Source organism: Pseudorca crassidens, chromosome 3, assembly GCF_039906515.1.
Source record: "Pseudorca crassidens isolate mPseCra1 chromosome 3, mPseCra1.hap1, whole genome shotgun sequence".
NCBI classification, from domain to species: Eukaryota; Metazoa; Chordata; class Mammalia; order Artiodactyla; family Delphinidae; genus Pseudorca; species Pseudorca crassidens.
In genome coordinates, this window is record NC_090298.1 from 107,282,358 (window position 1) to 107,303,850 (window position 21,493).

A 21,493-nucleotide genomic window follows, 5' to 3' on the forward strand; every position below is an offset into this window, starting at 1 on the left:
AAACTGGAAAACATTTATGAAGCAACTACTGGCAGTTACTGGAGAATGAGCAGTGCAATCTCTGAAAGAAGGAAAATTTCCTAAGTAAGCCCCACAGCCAAGCCAACTTTTTGCCTGGGGACAATTTTTTGACTGGTACAGCAAGCTGGAATCTAGGTAGAGCACAGTGGTCCTGCTGAAAGCACCAGAGAAGAGGATCCTTTGTGGGCAGAGGTGCCAAGAAGTCCTTGTGCAGATCATCTATGAGGACTTTGCAAGACTGGTCTAAATACACAGAGATAGAAACTACCCAAAATTTATCAGGGTGCTATGGAGTTCGGATGTTAAAAAGGTACTAGAAATTGAGCAGATTTGGACCACAAGAGTGGAGCAGCCTTGTTAATACCTTGTCATCACTCCTGGCATTTATCTGAGAAAACAGAAATGCTGTGCCTACACAGTAGGCACCATGATCCAGAGAAATGCCCTCTCTTGAACTGTCCTAACAAAGCCTAAAACCAAGTCCCAGTAAGGTATTCATTCAGAGGAGATGGAGTTTGGAGGTTGAGTCCCACCAGTTTACAAAAGTTTGGGAATCATCTTGAGCTTTCGGTAGATCCTCCCTACCAAGGAATAAACTCAAACCTACCTACATTCAGAGTGAGGAATAAGTAAAACAAGAGACAGCACTCTTCAGAGGAAGATAAGAGAATCCTGAATCTCTATATCATATTCAATGTCTGGAACATAATGAAAATTAGCCAAGCAAAAAAACATGAAAATGTGACCCATGGTCAAAGAAAAGTAGTCAGTAGAAACTGACCCCAAGGTAGCTTAGAAGTTGGATTTACCAAGTAATGTAAATACTGGACCTCTATCATTGGAATCTCAAAAGAGAGTGAGAATGGGTAAGAAAAGTATTTGAAGATGTAATGGCAAAAATTTTTCACAAATTTCATGAAAAACAACAACTTAGAAACCTAGGCATATCATAGAAAAATTGGTCAAAACCAAAGATATAGAAAAAAAGTGAATTGGCTAGAGTGAAGGGATACGTTACAGAGAAAACAATCTTAAGATGGATAACTGACTTCCTGTCAGAAAAAAAAGCCCAGAAGACAGTAAAGTGATATCTCTAATGTACTGGGGGGAAAAACCCTATCAACAAAAATTCTTAATGAATTCTTAAGGGTATTTTCTTAATGTATGAAAGTGCATCTACATACACATACATACACAAAAAGTCTATAGCTAACATTACAATTAATGGTGAAAATCAAAATTTTTTAAGACTGGGAGCAAGGCAAGGATGTCCACATTTACCACTTCTGTTCAGTATTGTGCTGACAATCATAACCATAATCAGTATATTAAGCTGGCATGGGGGAGTATAAATACTGGGAAGAAAAAATTAAAAGTGTCTCTTCACAGATGGCATGACTTGGTACAAAGAAAATTTAAAGCAATCTAGGAGAAAAAAATGCTAGAATTTATAACTGAATTTTACAAGGCCACAGAATATAAAGTCAATTTAGAAGAAAAATTGTATTTATATATGGTAGAAATAAACACTTGGGAAAATTTTACAGTAACTTCCAAAACCATGAAATATTAATAATTTAACAAAATAAAATATCTACACAGCTATACTTAGAGAAACTAAAGATCTAAATAAAGGTTTATTCAATGGAAGACTAAATATAGCAAGTCCCCTAGATACGAACAAGTTCCGTTCCAGGAGTGCATTTGTAAGTTCAATTTGTTCGTTGAGTCTGACAGAGTTAGCCTAGGCACCCAACTAACACAATCGGCCATATAGAACTGTACTGTAATAGGTTTATTATACTTTTCACATAAATAATACTTAAAAAACAAACATACAAAAAAGAAAACATTTTTAATCTTGCAGTGTAGTACCTTGAAAAATACAGTGGTACAGTACAACAGCTGGCATACAGGGGCTGACATCGAGTGAACAGGCAAGAAGAGTTACTGACTGGAGGAGGGAGAGGAGGTGGGAGATGGTAGAGCTGAAGGATCGTCAGCAATAGGAGACGGAGGGCAAGCTGTAATTTCATTCACGCCTGACACTGATGGCAAAGGTTCTGGTTCCTCGCTGGATTCAATTCTATCTACCCTCTAGAAAAACCAATCCACTGATGTCTGGGTAGTAGCTCTTTTTTTCTCATCATAGATGATACGATAGCACTGGATTGCATTCTGAACGGCTGCTGCAACCTTCGCGCACTGTTCTACGTTCAGGTCCTGTGCCTCAAAAACTAAGAGTGCCTCCTCAAATAAAGAAAATCCCCTTGCCATTTCCTGCATCGTGAATCTCTTTGGTTCTTTAGTTACTTCTTCTTCCTCTTGTCTCTCTTTATCCTTTCTCTGGGCCTCCAATTCCACCAGGTCTTCTTTAGTAAGCTCCTCTTATTGCACAGCAGGGAGTTCAATGAAGTCGTCCTCTTGCAGATCTAGCTCCATCTTCTCCCTGAGGGTCACTAAGTTGCTGAAGACCTCTTTGGACTCCTCATCCACCTTCTCAAATCCACGAAAATCGTGAACAAACTTCAGGCAAAGGTTCTTCCAAACCCCATTCATGGTGATGGCTGTAACCTCACACCAAGTAAAGTCAGTGTTTTTTATGGCCTTGTAGATGTTATGCAGTAGTCCTTCCAATATTGTCGCAAGGTTGTTCCTGATTCGTCAGTCGCCTTTACTGCCTGATGAAAAGTGTGACATAAATAATATTTCTTGAAAGTTGCTATAACTCCCTGGTCCATAGGTTGGATAAGCAACATAGTATTCAGTGGCAGATGCACTACTTTGACGTTGGGATAAAAGTTATCCACGAATGGGTGGTGGATATCCACGAATGGCCTGGAGCATTGTTGAGCAGCAAGAGAATGTTGAACGGGACATCCTTCTCCAAGGAGTATTTCTCTACCTCCGGAATAAAGTGGTGGAAAAACCAGTCCTGGAAAATGGCCTGTGTAACCCAGCTTTGGAGTTACTCTTCCACACAACAGGAAGAGAGCACTTGGCAATGTTTTTAAGGGCTCTTGGGTTCTCTGAATGATAAACTAAGAGAGGCTTCAACTTCCTATAGCCAGAAGCATTTGCCACCAAACAACAGTTAGCCTATCCTTTGCTGCTTTATAGCCTCGTATCAACTTTTCCTCCTTACTGATGTAACTTTGGTCTGGCATCCTTTTCCAGTACAGCCCTGTCTCACCCACATTAAAAACCTGCTCAATTAAATATGTGCCTTCATCAATAATTTCTCAAAACATTTCAGGAAATTCCTGAGTACCTGCACTTGCTGCCTCACCACTTACTTTTATGTTGTGAAGGTTGGCTCTAGCCTTGAACCAATGAAAACCAGCTGTGGCTGGCATTAAAAGATGCGCCCTCTGATTCTTCACCATGTTTCTTCTTCAAGTCTTCATAAAGGCTTTTAGCTTTCTCTTGAATCAGCATTAAGCTGAGTGGGTCTCCATGCTGATGCTGGTCCAGCCTCCACACACTGAGAAGTTTCTCCATCTCCTCCATCACTTTTCCACACTTCTTCGATATTATTGTTGACATCATCGGCACAGCAGACTTCACATGTTCCATGATCTTGTCCTTGTTCTTTAGAATTGTGCCAGTGGTTGAACGATTCCTGTTATAAGAGTGAGTGAAGTCTACCATCTTTTTGCTTTGCTCCACTCTCTCAATTATTTTCACTTTTATTTCCATCGGTATCACTTGGTGCTTCTTAGTAGTACCAGCTACATCACCGCTGCTTTTATGCTTGCTTCTGGACATCGTGGGCTTGAAATAAAGATACTGTACTACTGTACTCTATACAGTACTGTAGAGTAAAGTATACAAAAGCACAGCCAGTTGTAGAGGATGCACGCACATGACAGCATATGCCAGACATGTGAAGTAACTTATGTGATTGGACATGCGAACACACGTTCACATCTTTGAAAGTTCTCAATTAGAAGGTTTGTATGTAGGGAACTTATTGTGTTGTCAAGATGTCCATTTTCCCCAAATTGACTTATAGAGTCACTATAATCCCAATGAAAATCTCTGCAGGCTTTTTGTGTGTGTGTGTGTGTGTAGAAATTACAGTCTGATTCCAATATTTATTTGGGACAGGAAAGGACCTAGAAGAGTCAAAACAATTTTGTAAAAGAAGAACAAATTGGATGGACTTACACTATCTGATTGCAAAACTTACTATAAAGATTTGGTAATCAAAACATGATGGCTTTGACAGAAAGTTAGCTATAGAAATCAGTAAAACAGAATAGAGTCTGTAAATATACTCACATATATATGGTCAGTTGACTTTCAGTAATACCACCAGCATAATTCAAGATGAAAAGATAGTCTATTCATCAAATAATTCTAGAACATCTGGATAACCATTTGAAAACAATGAATCTTGGGGAATTCCCTGGCAGTCCAGTGGTTACGACTGCACTTTCACTGCCATCCCTGTTCAAGGAACTAAGATCCCACAAGCCAAGGGTTGTGGCAAAAAACAAACAAACAAAAAAAACACCCAACCCTGCTTGAGTGATGTTAATTCATAATGGATCATAGAACGCTACAACTATAAAACTTTTATTAAAAACGAAATCTTGGCTTCCCTGGTGGCGCAGTGGTTGAGAGTCCGCCTGCTGATGCAGGGGACACGGGTTCGTGCCCCAGTCCGGGAGGATCCCACGTGCCGCAGGAGTGGCTGGGCCCGTGAGCCATGGCCGCTGAGCCTGCTCATCCGGAGCCTGTGCTCCGCAATGGGAGAGGCCACAACAGTGAGAGGCCTGCGTACAGCAAAAAAAAAAAAACAAAAACAAAAAACGAAATCTTCATGACTGTGGGAAGGGCAGTGATTTTTTTAGATTGGATACAAAAAATCATTAAACAAAAATTATTAAAAATAATCGTTTGGGCGTCTTGAAAATTAAAACCACATGATGTCCAAAAACATTGTTATGTAAATGAAAAGACAAGCTCCAGAATTGGATAAAATAGATGCAATACATATATCTATTGAAGAATTTGTATGTATATGCTTATTTACATATATATATATACAATAGATGAATATTTAAAACTTTAAAACTCAATAAGAAGGGTGATCAACTATATATGACCCGTTTTTATCCAAACAGTAGCTGGTAATCTTGAGTTGACTATTTGACCTCTATGAGTCACATTATTATGAGGATACTAGTACAGAGTGAAGAATATAAGAACTTGTATAACATCTAACATATACTGAACATTCAATAATTTTTTCCAAACATAAATAATTGAATAAGATACTGTTCAAGCTTTTATTAATGTGGACAACATACTATCAAAAATATCTTTTGTTATATTATTATATAATAAATGTTTTTAATTGTTAGTTGGTCAGCCCATGGTTATTATTGCATTCCATATTATCTTAGACACAGTTAAGAATCATCTGCTGTGGCTGAAAGTATTCTCTAGTGATTGAGAACATTTGATGGGGTTAGTTTAATATATTAAATATTACTAGTATTAGTTTTATGAACAAATTAAGGTTTAAATTTAAGTGAGAAAATAATATATAAAATTCCTGACATCTAGGAATTGTGAAACAAGTATGAGTTACTTTTTCTTCTTTTAGCTCTTTATATTCAGTGAAAATTTATTTTATAATTTACACTTTCCATTTCTGTAGAATGAGCCTGCCTTGCCTTGGGATTTTTACTGTAAGTTCACTGAAGAGTTCAATAAAATACTGACACTTTCAATGTTTTATATATTTGAAAGAATGTAAGTCTACCTTGTATACCAACACTATTGGATTTTTACTAAATTATTTATTTTAAATTTAATTTTTATTTTATATTGGAGTATAGTTGATTTACAATGTTGTGTTAGTTTCAGGTGTACAGCAAAGTGATTCAGTTATACATAGACATATATCTATTCTTTTTCAGATTCTTTTCCCATATAGGTTATTACTGAGTAGAGTTCCCTGTGCTATACAGTAGGTCCTTGTTGATTATCAGTTTTATATATAGTAGTGTATATATGTTAATCCTGACCTCCTAATTTACCCCCACCCCACATTTCCTCTTTGGTAACCATAAGTTTGTTTTCTAAGCCTGTGAGTCTGTTTCTGTTTTGTAAATAAGTTCATTTGTATCATTTTTTTAGATTCCACATATAAGTGATATCATATGGTATTTGTCTTTCTCTGTCTAACTTACTACACTTAGTATTATGATAATCTCTAGGTCCATCCATGTTGCTACAAATGACATTATTTCATTCCTTTTATGGCTGAGTAATATTCCATTGTATATATGCACCACTTCTTCTTTATCAATTCCTCTGTCAATGGATATTTAGGTTGCTTCCATGTCTTGGTTATTGTAAATAGTGCTGCTGTGAACAATGGGGTGCATGTATCTTTTCGAGTTACTGTTTTCTCCAGATATATGCCCAGGAGTGGGATTGCTGGATCATATGGTAGCTCTATTTTTGTTTTTTTAAGCAACCTCCATACTGTTTTCCATAGTGACTATACCAATTTACATTTCCACCAACAGCACAGGAGGATTCCCTTTTCTCCACACCCTCTTCAGCATTTATTGTTTGTAGACTTTTTTTTTTTTTTTTTTTTTGCGGTACACGGGCCTCTCACTGTTGTGGCCTCTCCCGTTGCGGAGCACAGGCTCCGGACGTGCAGGCTCAGTGGCCATGGCTTACAGGCCTAGCCGCTCCATGGCATGTGGGATCTTCCCAGACCGGGGCATGAACCCGTGTCCCCTGCATTGGCAGGTGGACTCTCTACCACTGCGCCACCAGGGAAGCCCCTGTTTGTAAACTTTTTGATGCTGGCCGTTCTGACCACTGTGAGGTGATATCTCATTGTAGTTTTGATTTGTATTTCTCTAATAATTAGTGATGTTGAGCATCTTTTCATGTGCCTTTTGGCCATCTGTATATCTTCTTTTGAGAAATGGCTATTTAGGTCTTCTGCCCATTTATTGACTGGGTTTTTATTTTTTTGCTATTGAGCTGCATGAGCTGTTTGTATATTTTGGACATTAATCCCTTGTTGGACCATCGTTTGCAAATATTTTCAATACTTTCTCCCATTCTTTGGGTTTTCTTTTCATTTTGTTGATGATTTCCTTTGCTGTGCAAAAGCTTTTGAGTTTAATTAGGTCCCATTTGTTTATGTTTTTCATTACTCTAGTAGGCAGATCCAAAAAGATATTGCTGCGATTTGTGTCAGAGTGTTCTGCCTAAGTTTTTTTCTACGACTTTTATAATATCCAGTCTTACATTTAGGACTTTCATCCATTTTGAGTTTATTTTTGTATGTAGCATTAGAGAGTGTTCTAATTTCATTCTTTTACATGTAGCTCTCCAGTTTTCCCAGCACCGCTTATTGAAGAGACTGTCTTTTCTCCATTGTATCAATATATTCTTCCCTCCTTTGTCATAGATTAATTGAACATAGGTGCATGAGATAATTTCTGGACTTTCTATCCTTTTCCACTGATCTGTAAGTCTGTCTTTGTGCCAGTACCATACTGTTTTGATGACTGTAGCTTTGCAGTATAGCCTGAAGTCAGGGAGCCTGATTCCTCCAGCTCCGGTAGTTTTTTTTCCTCAAGATTGCTTTAGCTATTTGGGGTCTTCTGTGTTTTCATAGAAATTTTAAGATTTTTTGTTCTAGATCTGCAAAAAATACCATTGGTTATTTGATAAGGGTTTCATTGAATCTGTAGATTGCCTTGGGTGGTATAGTCATTTTGACAATATTGATTCTTCCAATCCAAGAACATGGTATATCTTTCATTCTGTTTGTGTCATGTTCGATTTCTTTCATCAGTGTCATATAGTTTTCGGAGTACAGGCCTTTTGTCTCCTTGAGTAGGTTTATTCCTAGGTATTTTATTCTTTTTGATGTAATGGTAAATGGGATTTAAAAAAAATTCTCTTTCTGATATTTTGTTGTTAGTGTAAAGAAATGCAACAGATTTCTGTGTATTAATTTTGTATCCTGCAACTTTACCAAATTCGTTGATGAACTCTGCTAGTTTTCTGGTAGCAACTTTAGGACTTTCCATGTATACTATCATGTCATCTACAAACAGTGACAGTTTTACTTCTTCTTTTCCAATTTGTATTCCTTTTATTTCTTTTTCTTCTCTGATTGCTGTGTCTAGGACTTCCAAAACTATGTTAAATAAAAGTGACAAGACTGGACATCTTTGTCTTGTTCCTGATCTTAGAGGAAATGCTTTCAGCTTTTCACCATTGAGTATGATGTTAGCTGTGGGTTTATCATAGATGGGCTTTATTATGTTGAGGTGGGTTCCTTCTATGCCCACCTTCTGGAGAGTTTTTACCATAAATGGGTGTTGATTTTTGTCAGAAGCTTTTTCTGCATCTATAGAGATGATCATGTGGTTTTTATTCTTCAATTTGTTAATATGGTGTATCATACTGGCTGATTTGCAGAGATTGAAAAATCCTTGCATCCCTAGGGTAAATCCCATTTGATCTTGATGTATGATCCTTTTTATGTATTGTTGGATTTGGTTTGCTAGTATTTTCTTGAGGATTTTTGCATTTGTTCATCAGTGGTATTGGTCTGTAATTTTCTTATTTTGTGGTATCTTTGTCTGGTTTTGTTATCAGGGTGGTGGTGACCTCATAGAATGAGTTTGGGAGTGTTTTCCTCTGCAATAGTTTGGAATAGTCTCAGAAGGATAGGTGTTAACTCTTCTCTAAATGTCTGACAGAATTCACATGTGAAGCCAGCAAAAGTCCTGGACTTTTGTTTGTTGTGAGTTTTTCATCACAGTTTCAATTTTATTACTTGTGGTTGGTATGTTCATATTTTCTGTTTCTTCCTGGTTCAGTCTTGGGAGATTGTACATTTCTAAGAATTTGTCCTTTTTTTCTAGGTTGTCCAGTTTATTGGCATATAGTTTCTTGTAGTAGTCTCTTATGATCCTTTGTATTTCTGTGGTGTCCATTGTAACTTCTCCTTTTTCATTTCTAATTTTATTGATTTGAACCCTTTTCCTTTTTATTTGATGAGTCTGACTGAAAGTTTATCAATTTTGTTTATCTTTTCAATGAGCCAGCTTTTAGTTTCATTGATCTTGTCTATTGTTTTGTTCATCTCTATTTCATTTGTTTCTGTTCTGATCTTTATGATTTCTTTCCTTCTACTAACTTTGGGTTTATTTGTTCTTCTTGCTCTAGTTGCTTTATCTGTAAGTTTAGGCTGTTTGAGATTTTTCTTGTTTCCTGAGGTAAGCTTGTATCACTATAAACTTCCCTCTTAGAACTGCTTTTGCTGCATCCCATAGGTTTTGTTTCGTTGTGTTTTCTTTTTCATTTGTCTCTAGGTATTTTTTGATTTCCTCAGTGAGCCATTGGTTGTTTAGTAACATATTGTTTAGCCTCCATGTGTTTGTGTTTTTTACAGTTTTTTTTTCTTGTAGTTGATTTCCAATCTCATAGCATTGTGGTTGGAAAAGATGCTTGATGTGATTTTAATTTTCTTAAATTTATCAAGCTTGCTTTATGGCCCAGAGTGTGATCTATCCTGGAGAATGTTCCATGTGCACTTGAAAAGATTGTGTGTTCTGCTACTTTCAGAAAGAATGCTCTATCAATATCAATCTAGTCCATCTGGTCTAATGTGTCCTTAAAGGCCTGTGTTTCCTTGTTGATTTTCTGTCTGGATGATCTGCCCATTGATGAAAGTGGGGTATTAAAAGTCCCCCACTATTATTGTGTTACTATTGATTTCTCCTTTTATGGCTGTTAGCATTTGCCTTGTATATTGAGGTGCTCCTATGTTGGGTGCGTATATACTTACAATTGTTATATCTTCTTGGATTGATCCCTTGATTATTATGTAGTGTCCTTCTTTGTCTCTTGTAATAGTCTTTATTTTAATGTCCCTTATGTCTGACATGAGTATTGCTACTCCAGCTTTGATTTCCATTTGCGTGGAATACCTTTTTCCATCTCCTCACTTTCAGTGTGTTTTTGTTGCTATATTTGTAGTGGGTTTCTTGTAGACAGCATGAATATGGGTCTTATTTTTGTATCCATTCAGCCAGTCTATGTCTTTTGGTTGGAGCACTTAATCTATTTACATTTAATGTAATTACCGATGTTTATGTTCTTATTGCCATTTTGTTTAATTGTTTTGGATTTTTTGTAGGTCTTTTTTCTTCCCTTCCTCTTTAGTTCTTGTCTCTTGTGATTTGATGACTATCTTTAGTGTTGTGTTTGGATTCCTTTTTCTTTTTTTGTGTGTATCTATTGTAGAGTTTTGGTTTGTGGTTACCATGAGCTTTTGATATAGTAGTCTATATATGTACAAGATTGTTTTATGTTGCTCATCTCTTAATTTCCAATGCATTTCCAATATTCTGCATTTATACTCTCCTCACTGTTGCTGGTTTTGATATATTTGTGTGCAGATGGTTTCCTACCTTTACTGTATGTTTACCTTTACTGGTCAGCTTTCCCATTCATAATTTTCTTGTTCTAGTTGTGGCCTCTTGTTCTCTGCCTAGAGAAGTTCTTTTAGCTTTTGTTTGAAAGCTGGTTTGGTGGTGCTGAATTCTCTTAGCTTTTGCTTCTCTGTAAAGCTTTTGATTTCTCTGTTGAATCTGAGGAAGAGCTTTGCTGGGTAGAGTATCTGTGGTTGTAGGTTTTACCTTTCCAGCACTTTCTGTTATTGTATGTTCTTTATATCTCTAGCTCTTCATTACACATTTCTCGTATCTTCTCAGTCTGTGTCTCCATTCTTTTCCCAAGATCTTGGGTCACCTTTACTATCATTACTCTGAATTCTTTTTTGGTTAGATTGCCTATCTTCACTTAACTTAGTTGTTCTTCTGGGGTTTTATCTTGTTCCTTCATGTGAAACATATTCCTCAGCCATCTCATTTTGTCTAACTTTCTGTGTTTGCAATTTCCATTCTGCAGGCTTCATAATTGTAGTTCCCCTTGCTTTTGGTGTCTGCCCCCTGGTGGGTGAGGCTGGTCTGAGAGGCTTGTGCAGGCTTCCTGGTGGGAGTGACTGGTGCCTTTGCACTGGTGGGTGGAGCTGGGTTTTGTCCCTCTGGTGGGTAGGTCCATGTTAAGGGATGTGTTTAGTGGCAGTGTGGGCTCAGGAAGACTTAAACAGCTTATCTACTGAGAGTGGGGCTGTGTTTCCACCCTGTTAGTTGTTTGGCCTGAGGTGTCTCAGCATTGGAGCCTACAGGTTGTTGTGTGGAGAGCCACGTCTTCATGGCAAAATGGCAGCTTCCAGGAGACCTCATGCTAATAAGTACTCCCTAGTACCTTTGTCGCCAGTGTCTGTGTCCCCAAGGTGAGCCACAGAACCCTCTGTTTCCCCAGGAGACCCTCCAAGACCAGCAGGTAGGTCTGACCCAGGCTTCTATGAAGTCTCTGCTTTTTCCCCTGAGTCCCAGTGTACACGAGACCTTGTGTATGCGCTCCAAAATGGAGTTTCTGTTTTTCCCAGTCCTGTGGAGTTCCTGTGTTCAAGCCCAGCTAGCCTTCGAAGCCAAATGCTCTGGGGGCTCCTCCCAATGCCAAACCCCCAGACTGGGGAGCTGGACGTGGGGCTAGGAACTCTAATTTGTGTGGGACAACCTCTGCTGTATAACTATTTTCCACTTTGTTGGTCACCCACCTGCAGGGTATGGGAATTGATTGTATCATGAAAGCACCCTTCCTACCATCTTGTTGTGGCTTCTTCTTTGTCTTTGGGTGTAGAATATCTCTTTTGCTTGGTTCCAGTCCTTTTGTCGATGGTTGTTTAGCAGTTAGTTGTGATTTTGGTTTTTTCGTGAGAGGAGGTGAGTTCAAGGCCTTCTCCTCCACCATCTTATCTCTAACCCCACTCAAAACACTTTGCATTTGTTGTCAGGCCACTAGCATTCAGCTTTGGAGCCCACTCCTCGTCAATAGAAACTCTTTCTGGGCTTCTATTTCAACATGACAGTGGGACTCCAGAGGGCTTTGGTCACCTCTTCTGAAAGTTAGCCAAAGAGAAGCTTGAGGGTGCCTGGCATCTTCTGAAGATGCAAAACCAGTGTGGAGGCTGTTCCCTCCACTGGGACATACCCCAAGATGAGTGGGGTAAAGCTCTGGATGCTGTGGAAGTCATGGTGGCCCTGGAGAACAACCTGAACCAGGCCTTTTGGGGTCTCTAAATAATTTATATTGGACTAACTTGCATCCCAAACTCTGTTATTGTATAAGGTCTGATATTTGTTACATAATGAAAATGGAATGGTATTTAACTTTTTCAAATGGTCAAATATATGAATGTTTAAAAAAGAAATATAAGCCAGAAGATAATTACCTTTTATTTCAGGTTAATATAGATATCATCTCATTTCATTTCCTCAGAGTTAAGCAGGTTGATGGGTAGAAAAATGGTGAGAAAATTAAGTGGGTCGTAGTTATTAAGACCTAGAAAAAGGAACAGCAAAATTAAATGCAGAAAACTGTTATAAAGTATTTCAAACAAAAAGGAAGTTTGAAGCATGAATGGAAATTAGCAAAGCATGTAAGGATCAAACATTCTGATATAATAAAAAGTATGTTGGACAATGGGGACAAACATACATTTAATCCCAGCTAGCCTAGTTATGAACTGTGTGACTTAGCAAATTGTTTAGCTTCATTGATCATTAATTTTTCATCTGTAAAATGGGTATGATAATACCATTTCACAGGATATCTGATTCAATAGAGATGATATACCTAAATAACCTAATACAATGCCTGACCCATAGTAAATACTCAATTAAAATAGTTACTATTTTGCCACTTTTGATTCTAATATTAAAGAATAGGGAATGGGACGTACAAAGGAAGGAGGCATAAGCAAATATGTTTCTGTTCTTCTGAACTACACATGAAGACTTTCTGACTCTAGCTTGTATTTCTGCAAGTAATTTCTTTTAGTCTTATGCCCATTTATGGACTAAAGAACAACATTGAGAAATTATTGGACTCACTATTGGTGTTCACAGCCAATTCCAGTGAATGGTGACCCCCAAGAATTTTTTTAAGAATGTAATGATCTGATACTTTGATTAGTTGGAGGAATCCTCCATATTATCAGTTTCTCTACAGAGAGTTTATATATAGTATGTTTATGAGAAGAGAAAAGAGCCACAGGAAATAACTTTAAGTATAAAGAATAAGAGTGGCATTTGCTCCTGTATAGCTTTCAGCACATTTTCTGTACTGCATAATTGTCTTTTTTCCTGTGAATTTTTGAGCTTTCTTTATGTACAGAACACTAAAAATTGTTCAATGACTTAAACTATACCTAAGTTTAGACTGACAAAAATCTGGCAATTTTCATGTCTAATTATGTATAAGATAATCCTTGACTAAATAATTTTAGAAGGAAAAAACAAATTAATAGCACTTAAATATATATAAAGATGTTAGTCTTTTCTAAAGGATTATAAGCAAAATACAGGTCTAAATCTATTTAAAGTTACTTAACAAATAATTAAAATTTAATCCTTTTAGTGCATATTTTTTCAGCTCTCTGCTAAATTATATTGTTAAAATTGTTGCAATATATTTTAAAAACATGCATCTTTTTTATGGTAGAGTTTCTCTTAATGGCATTTCAGAATGACAGGGTAGCTTTGGAAAGAGACTATTTAAAATCATTTTATTGTGGGGGGGTCCTCTAAGAAATCAGCTTATACTAAATTTTATCTTGTTTATGGCTTTAAGTGTGTTTTATTTGAATAAGTTTAACAAATATTAAAGTTTACTTAACTCTACCAAAAAATTTTTTATGAATTGCTTTTGAAAAAATAATAGAGCAGCAAATAATGCTGTTAATGAGTGATTAGGATTTTCAGTGAACATGTAGACCTCATTTTTAATTTTTAACCTGAATGTCATGTCATATTTTATAATAATTTTATATGACAGTCTTCTTAAATGTACTTTATTTTATTATAGTACTAAATATTTCTGAAAAAAGAATTTTTAGTGCTGTATACAATCTCTAGTATTATTTGTGATCACACAAGCTATTGTATAGGCTTATTTCAAACTTCTAACTTGTATTGCCCACCACTCCAATATAGAGAAGTTAGATTCTCAGAATGCATTAACCACAAAGGGTTTTTATATATTTCTCAGCTGATAAAATCTTCCTTCCTTATCCTCATAGTAGTTGGTTTTAGAAATACTGCTTATGAGACTAAAGTGGATGATAATCATAATTTGATTACTGATTCATATTTTTCTCTTATTAAAAATGCAACACATTATAGAAATTTTAGAAGTCCAAGAATAAAGATAAAACATGAGCCTATAATCCCACTACGTAGGAATAATTATAGCTAACACGTTTAAGTATATTTCTCCAGTTTTATTTCTCCATATTTCTTTAGCCAAAAACATATATTTATAATATTTGGAGCATATTCTACATGCAAGTTTTGTCTCGCCCTACCAATACCATGACATTAATTTCATTCCTTACTTCCAATGCCACTTTTTCTCTTCAGAACTCTGAAAATAAAGAATCCCCTGCATCCATTATATACTTTTTTTATGTTTCAAAGCTTTAAAAGCCTAACTCCTCTTCATCATTACCTTCCTTGTTGCTAGCCTGCCCTAGCAGTGTAACACAAGTATTTTCTTTTTAAAACAACGTTGTATGATGTATTTCATATATTAAAAAATAATAATAATACAATTAACACCTGCATGTTCACCCCTCCATGTACAGAGCAGAACACTAACATGGAGTTGAAGTCCTCATTTTATATACTATTTTATAATACATATTTTCCCTTAAAATTCTATTCCAAACATTCCCTTGTCCTTAAGTACTTCTTTAGGAAATATTGTAGAATATTTCTCTCCCCCACCACCAAAATAATGCATGAACATCTGTGGTAGAAATTGTCTAAAGGTAACCAATGTTTAGTTGGTGTGTGTATAGCATGAACTTTGTTTCATGCTGTACACAGTTTTCTCTATATTTTTTAAATTAATTATTTGTTTTTGGCTGCGTTGGGTCTTTGTTGCTGCACATGCACTTTCCCTGGTTGCAGTGAGTGGTGGCTACTCTTCGTTTTGGTGCGCGGGTTTCTCATTGCGGTGGCTTCTCTTGTTGCAGAGCACGGGCTCTAGGCACGCGGGCTTCAGTAGTTGCGGCACATGAGCTCAGTAGTTGTGGTGCATGGGCTTAGTTCCTCCGTGGCATGTGGGATCTTCCTGGACCAGGGCTCGAACCCTTGTCCCCTGCATTGTCAGGCAGATTCTTAACCACTGCGCCACCAGGGAAGTCCCAGTTTTCTCTGTTTGGCTGTTTGTTTGTTTTCTTTAACTTTACATTATGTCTTGCAAATCTTCATGTCATTTGTTGTGGAAGGGAGACTAATATACCCCAAAGAGGTCCTCTCTTAATCCCCAGAACCTGTGAGTATGTTCTCTTACATGGTAAAAGGGGCTTTGCAGATGTGATAAAATGTTGAGATGGGAGTATCCTGAATCATCTGCATGGGCCCATGTAATCACAAGAAAATGCAAGCAAACAGATTTTACCTTAGAGCCTCTAGAAGGAATGCAGCCTTGATGACACGTTGATTTTAGCCCAGTAAGACCTATATGTGGCTTCAGACCTCTAGAACTATAAGATAATACATGTCTGTTGTTTTTTGTTTTTTATTTTTTGTTTTTGCGGCATGTGGGTCTCTTACTGCTGTGGCCTCTCCCGCTGCGGAGCACAGGCTCCGGACGCGCAGGCTCAGCGGCCATGACCCACGGGCCCAGCCGCTCTGCGGCATGTGGGATCCTCCTGGACCGGGGCACAAACCCGTGTCCCTGCATCGGCAGGCGGACTCTCAACCACTGCGCCACCAGGGAAGCCCATGTCTGTTGTTTTAAGCCACTAAATTTGACGTAATTTGTGACAGCAGCAATAGAAAGCCAACAAACTCATATTTGGTCTATATCATTTGGAGGGAGGAACAGACATACTGTTTTACTGCATAGAAGTATCCTAATTTATGAGACTACTGTGTATTTATGTAAGTTTCTGAATTTTCACGTTTAGAGAAAAATGTATAAACATCTTTATCTGTATATGGTTGTAAACAGGTACTAGTATTTATTTAGGATAATTACAGGGTACTTGATCTTGTGTTTAGAAAGATAATCTTCTTCATTATTGTCAATGCTCATAAAATGCAGTTGGACTGCATGTTTGCCCATGGAGTAGGGTAGCATATTAAAAGAATGAACTGAAGGTAGTCATACCTAGGATTTGTGAGAATATTCTAGATAATATTCTCCAGCAAAACACATAATAACCTGTGTCTTGTAATTTCAGTTTGCTGGATCAAGTCAGTTTATAAAATAATTATTCGTCCTCAGATTTTCAAAACTTGAACTACTACAGAAGGACTAAATATGTCCTTTGTATGCGTAAATAGGTACTCTGTATGATTTTCAAAGATAAGACAAATTAAAGCATTGTTATTTCTAATGTATCACTTATTTATGGATAGAAAACTAAAGCTTCACTGTCTAGAAAGGATTTCTGCTCAAAACCTAATGAAAAAACCTTTTGGGAGGCAAAATTTGCTATAGTTTTGCTAAGCCACTTCATGTTTCATGGAAAAAAAGATTTTTGTACACTTCCTAAACCCTTTAGCACAAATGTTAACTTCAGTTTTTTGCCCCCTGATAAGTAGGACTTAAAATAGGGCTTAATAGCTTGCTTCTGGTTTTTGTTTTTTGTTTTTTGGAAAGCAGTAGGAATAAAATCTGTGGTTGAAAATAGACAAAAAAAAAAAAACCAACCTGTCAAAGGAGTTACACATATATAACATATTGATAGATACTGACATAAACCTATCTTTACTCACCTGTGGGGCTGTTTATGTGTAGGATCACTTTTCTCCATATCACTGCTTCCAGTGCTCTAATAGTGAAAATTAGCCCAAAAAAGGGAATGTTTTATCTCTAAGTGACCTACCACCATTGATCAGGAAAGTCTAAATGAACGGTTTGAGTAGTTGAGGAAAAATTCCTTTTAGTTAGTGTAGACATAGATTATCAGATCTTTAGCTTTGCAAGAAAGTTCTCAAAAATAAGATAAAAATTTTAATCTCCATGGATTCCATGGTCTTATCCATATTTGACAAACTGAACTCATAAACAGCCTAGTTTCTAGTGAATGCTCATCTTAGGTCCTTATTAAATGTTGTATGTTACGTGAGCACATCAGTAGGAAAAGATTTTCGCTCAGCTATTAATTTTGATTTCAACTAAAATGAATAATGTTCGTATAAATCCAAACCTATCTGCAGTAATATATTTGTTAAATTGTTCTGTGTGATGCAATGAAGTAAATAGTTTAAAGCTGTCCTAGTGCTGTGGGCTAATAGTAACAAAAACACAAAACACGTTATCCCAACAGTCAATTCCATGATTTCTTAGTGTAATTTTCACATTTCTATGTGAAGTTATAGAGAAAGTACGAGTCTGTGTCATGTAAATACTCTTTAATTTAGAATTTAATTTTATTAATGATAGTTTTGCCTTTCAGTATGTACTGAAATGCTTTCAGTACAATACTTCTGAAAGTTAGTTTCAAAATAATGCCATTGGCAAGTAAGATAGAAAATTTAATAAAATATAGACATGGCAGAAATACATTAATTTAATACAAATAATAGAATAATTGTTGAATGAATCATTTATAGGTACATCCCAAGGCACTATAAAGTTCTACAATGAGACTTATTCTCAGATGCATCTTCATTCTTGGAAATTAAAGGCTACATTTCATTTTTTTCAGTATAAATCAGAAGTTAAGCAGAATTTATTGGCCTTCCCAGTTGCCAAAGTCTAACAGTATCATTTCCATAAACTCACATAATGAAACTCTGTGATGCAGACTTCAGGCACACTGAGCCAAAAATGAGCCAAAAATGAGAGAATTTGAATCAACATGATCACAGGTCTAGGCAGCAAGCAAATCTCTATCACCCTTACCCCTCAAAATCTTTGAATGTATGAAATTAAGATTACATTATTTTGGTCCTCTGTAAAGAAGCGTACAGTTGAAGAACTGAAGATTAAGAATTACAGTCTGATCTGCAGTTTTTAAATGCTGGTGACAGTTTGTTCTACAGTTGTACTGAAAGGTATTTCCAATGCTTTTGGGTAAAAGACCTTGAATTTTTGAAAAAATGTGCTTTATTCATTTGTTTGCTAAGTGAACAGAAATTGGCTGTGTGATGGACTCTAAGTGCCCTTGACAATAAGCAGTGCATTTCTCATAGTTTTATCATGTTGTTTAGTTACAGATGAAGTCCCTTGTTTCACATTACGTAAATCAAAGTCATCTTGCAGCCTCATGCATTGATATGATGTATCGTACATTTATAAAAAGCACAAAAAATCCCTTTCCCTCTACATCTGAATATACTTTACACTAAGTGATTCTTGGCCCTAAGGTGAAGATTTGATTTTATGTGGTTCTTTAATTTTCTGCATTACCACATTATTCAATACCATCTGTTTTGGGTGTTTCTCTCTCCATTTGTTTGCTGGCAAAGGCAATTGCAAAATAGAACTATCCATTATTTAATACAATTCCCCAGGCTTCTTCCTCACTGATCCTGGGCCCCTTACATATTACAGAGGTGATTGTGTGTCATTCTCTTCTTTGCCTTCAGAGTAGAAGCCTTTTTTATTTTTCTTTATATTCCTCTTATCCAGTGCTTGGCATGCAAGAAGCCCATAATGAATCCTATCGTATAGTTTGCGCACTACACAACAGTAGAGGGAGCCATTTACGTTGTTGTGTATGTAAATGTACCATTAGAATTAAGCAGTGTACAACCTATACAACTAGGCTTGGTGTCCTTGTAACAAATTTGATTTCTAGATCATCTGATGCAGAGAAAGACTAAATATAGCTGGTCTTTTACTTGTTTCAAAAATGTCAGCAGACCTTTTCCATTCCTCTTCATCTGTAATTATATTCAGACTCTGAATATGTTGCACGACCAGGAGGTATATTTTCCGTTATCATTTGGTATTGGTTTTGAGCCACAGAGACCAACACTGAGCACAAGAAGAGGTTCTTTCTGGATTTTTTTGATAAGTGGAGAAGATTCTGTGTAGTACTCAGAATCAAAGGAAGAACTAAAGAACCAAGCATCAAGAAAAACAGTGAAGAAGAAAACAATAGAAATCTCTACCCCTGCGTTTGTATGATCCAGGGCCATTCACATTTTCTTACTATACTGTCTACTTTAGATCCTCTGAAAATGTGTGTTTGCATTGAAGGGGGTGTTATATGTGTAATTTCTGTGATTAGAAGTCAGTGACCAGAAAATATGACATATTTGAAGGAGGTTTCCCCAGTGGAATGATGCTGGGGGTTGGCAATAGTTAGGGTAATCTACTGCAGTGGCTGTCAAAGAATCACTCAGCTTTTTTAAAAAAAACTTTTGATTATAATCCTGGGAACAATATTAATTAAGAGCAGTCTATTTTACCCAGATTCTTAAGGTTTTCAGTTTTGTATCTTAAATATTGAAGGCAATGTCATCCACTAGTTTCAGTTGGAAGTTTAGGATAGGGTAGGTTGAGTGGTTACATTTATGGGATAAAATTTGAGTGCATCTTCCCTCATTTTTCTTGAGATGTTCTTCTAATTTTTGTATGTATTTTCAGAAAAATACTTTTTACCAAAAAGGCATAAATTTTAAGACCCTTCAGTGCTGATGGGCAATCTGATTATTTGTTTCTATTAAACTTTTTTTCTTTGCTATTTCCTTTCATTCAGTTGGGACAGTAGATTTTTTAAGGCATATGCAAGTGACGTTGATAGGATTATATACCTTCTGTATATAAAAGGTTTTGTATAGAGTGAAGATTAATGTATCAGGTGATAATAGCCCCAATTTTCAAGTATCCAAGATGGATTAACTAGTTTATAGATTTACCAGAATAAAAAATAACAGCATATTTGAGAAAAACATTAAAATTTTTACAAATTACTGGAAACATGTACTGTTTATCTTGTTTACAGATACACAGTAATCTGTAGACAGCAGAATGTAACACTACATTGTATATATTGCATTTTGGGTGATGACTCTCTTCCTTGCAGTCAGATGAGAGGTCTCTGCAGTAGGCTTTCTCTAGAACAAAGATATTTCTGACATGTATTATAAAAGGAGAGGCAGGAGAAAACATGGCCACTACAACAAACCAAATCCAAATATTTACAGGTGGAGTTAAGTGAGGAAAGGAGGGGAGAAGGGATAATGTACAAAGGAGCCTGAGTCTATGTCTTTCTTGAGTCCTAGTGAAATACTGGAGAAGCATTCTTAGCTAAGAGAATTAAAGGAATAATAAATCTTCAAGTAATTATTTATGAAGCAATTCATGTGATAAACTCTCATACTTGTATTGTTTTGTTATTTTTAACTGCAGAATGGTAAATGCATTCCTAACTGTTGGTGTGATTTAAATGAATTAAGTTTATCATAAATCCATTTCGTCCCTTATGTTAAAAACATATTATTTAAGGTTATTTTTATCGTCTTTATCTGGACTTTACCATTCTTCCCTTTACTCTAGTAATCAAGAGTTGATTTCTATATCTGTTTCATAGAAATCATCTTTGTCAGAAATTTGCCTGAAGAAATAGTAAAAAATTATAGTAATTAATTATTGATGTTAAATTACTTCACTCCATAGTTAATTCATATCCTTGGCTAACCACACATTTTTTTCCATTTCCAACCTTATGGAAGAAAGATGACAATATTGTACCAATCACTAATTTTTACAATAATTTATAACTAATGTAATCCCTATTTGTAGAAAGATATCTTTTTTTTTTTTTTTTTTTGTGGTACGCGGGCCTCTCACTGTTGTGGCCTCTCCCGTTGCGGAGCACAGGCTCTGGACGCGCAGGCTCATGAGCCTAGCCGAGCCTAGCCACTCTGCGGCATGTGGGATCTTCCCGGACCGGGGCACGAACCTGTGTCCCCTGCATCGGCAGGCAGACTGTCAACCACTGCACCACCAGGGCAGCCCTGTAGAAAAATATCTTTGAAAAAGTACTTTATCAGTTGAGGTCAATGTGAACATCTTACTGAGGGAGTTCAGTCTTTTAAAGAGTTTGGTAAAAGTAGCTGCATTATATAAAATGTAAGAATAGAACAAGGCCTATGTATATTAAGATCTAATATTAACAATAAATATGTTTCAGTATGCTTAATTACTATATGGTAGGTCACAGATTGTGTTCTCTTCTTTTAATTATGTGATAATCTAGCTGACTAGATAATCAGAAAATGTTCCCATCATTGACATCTAGGAATTGTAGAAAAATATAATAAAAGTCCTTTTACATGCATAGATGAGCCAAAAACAAGAGGGCTCTGGC

The 21,493-nt window shown here is 36.4% G+C and overlaps 1 protein-coding gene across 1 annotated transcript in view; it reads left to right on the plus strand.

Moving 5' to 3' along the window:
* Window positions 1-21,493, plus strand: part of ADAMTS19 (ADAM metallopeptidase with thrombospondin type 1 motif 19) — a 278,057-nt gene that overhangs the window by 70,194 nt on the left and 186,370 nt on the right. The window lies entirely within an intron of this gene.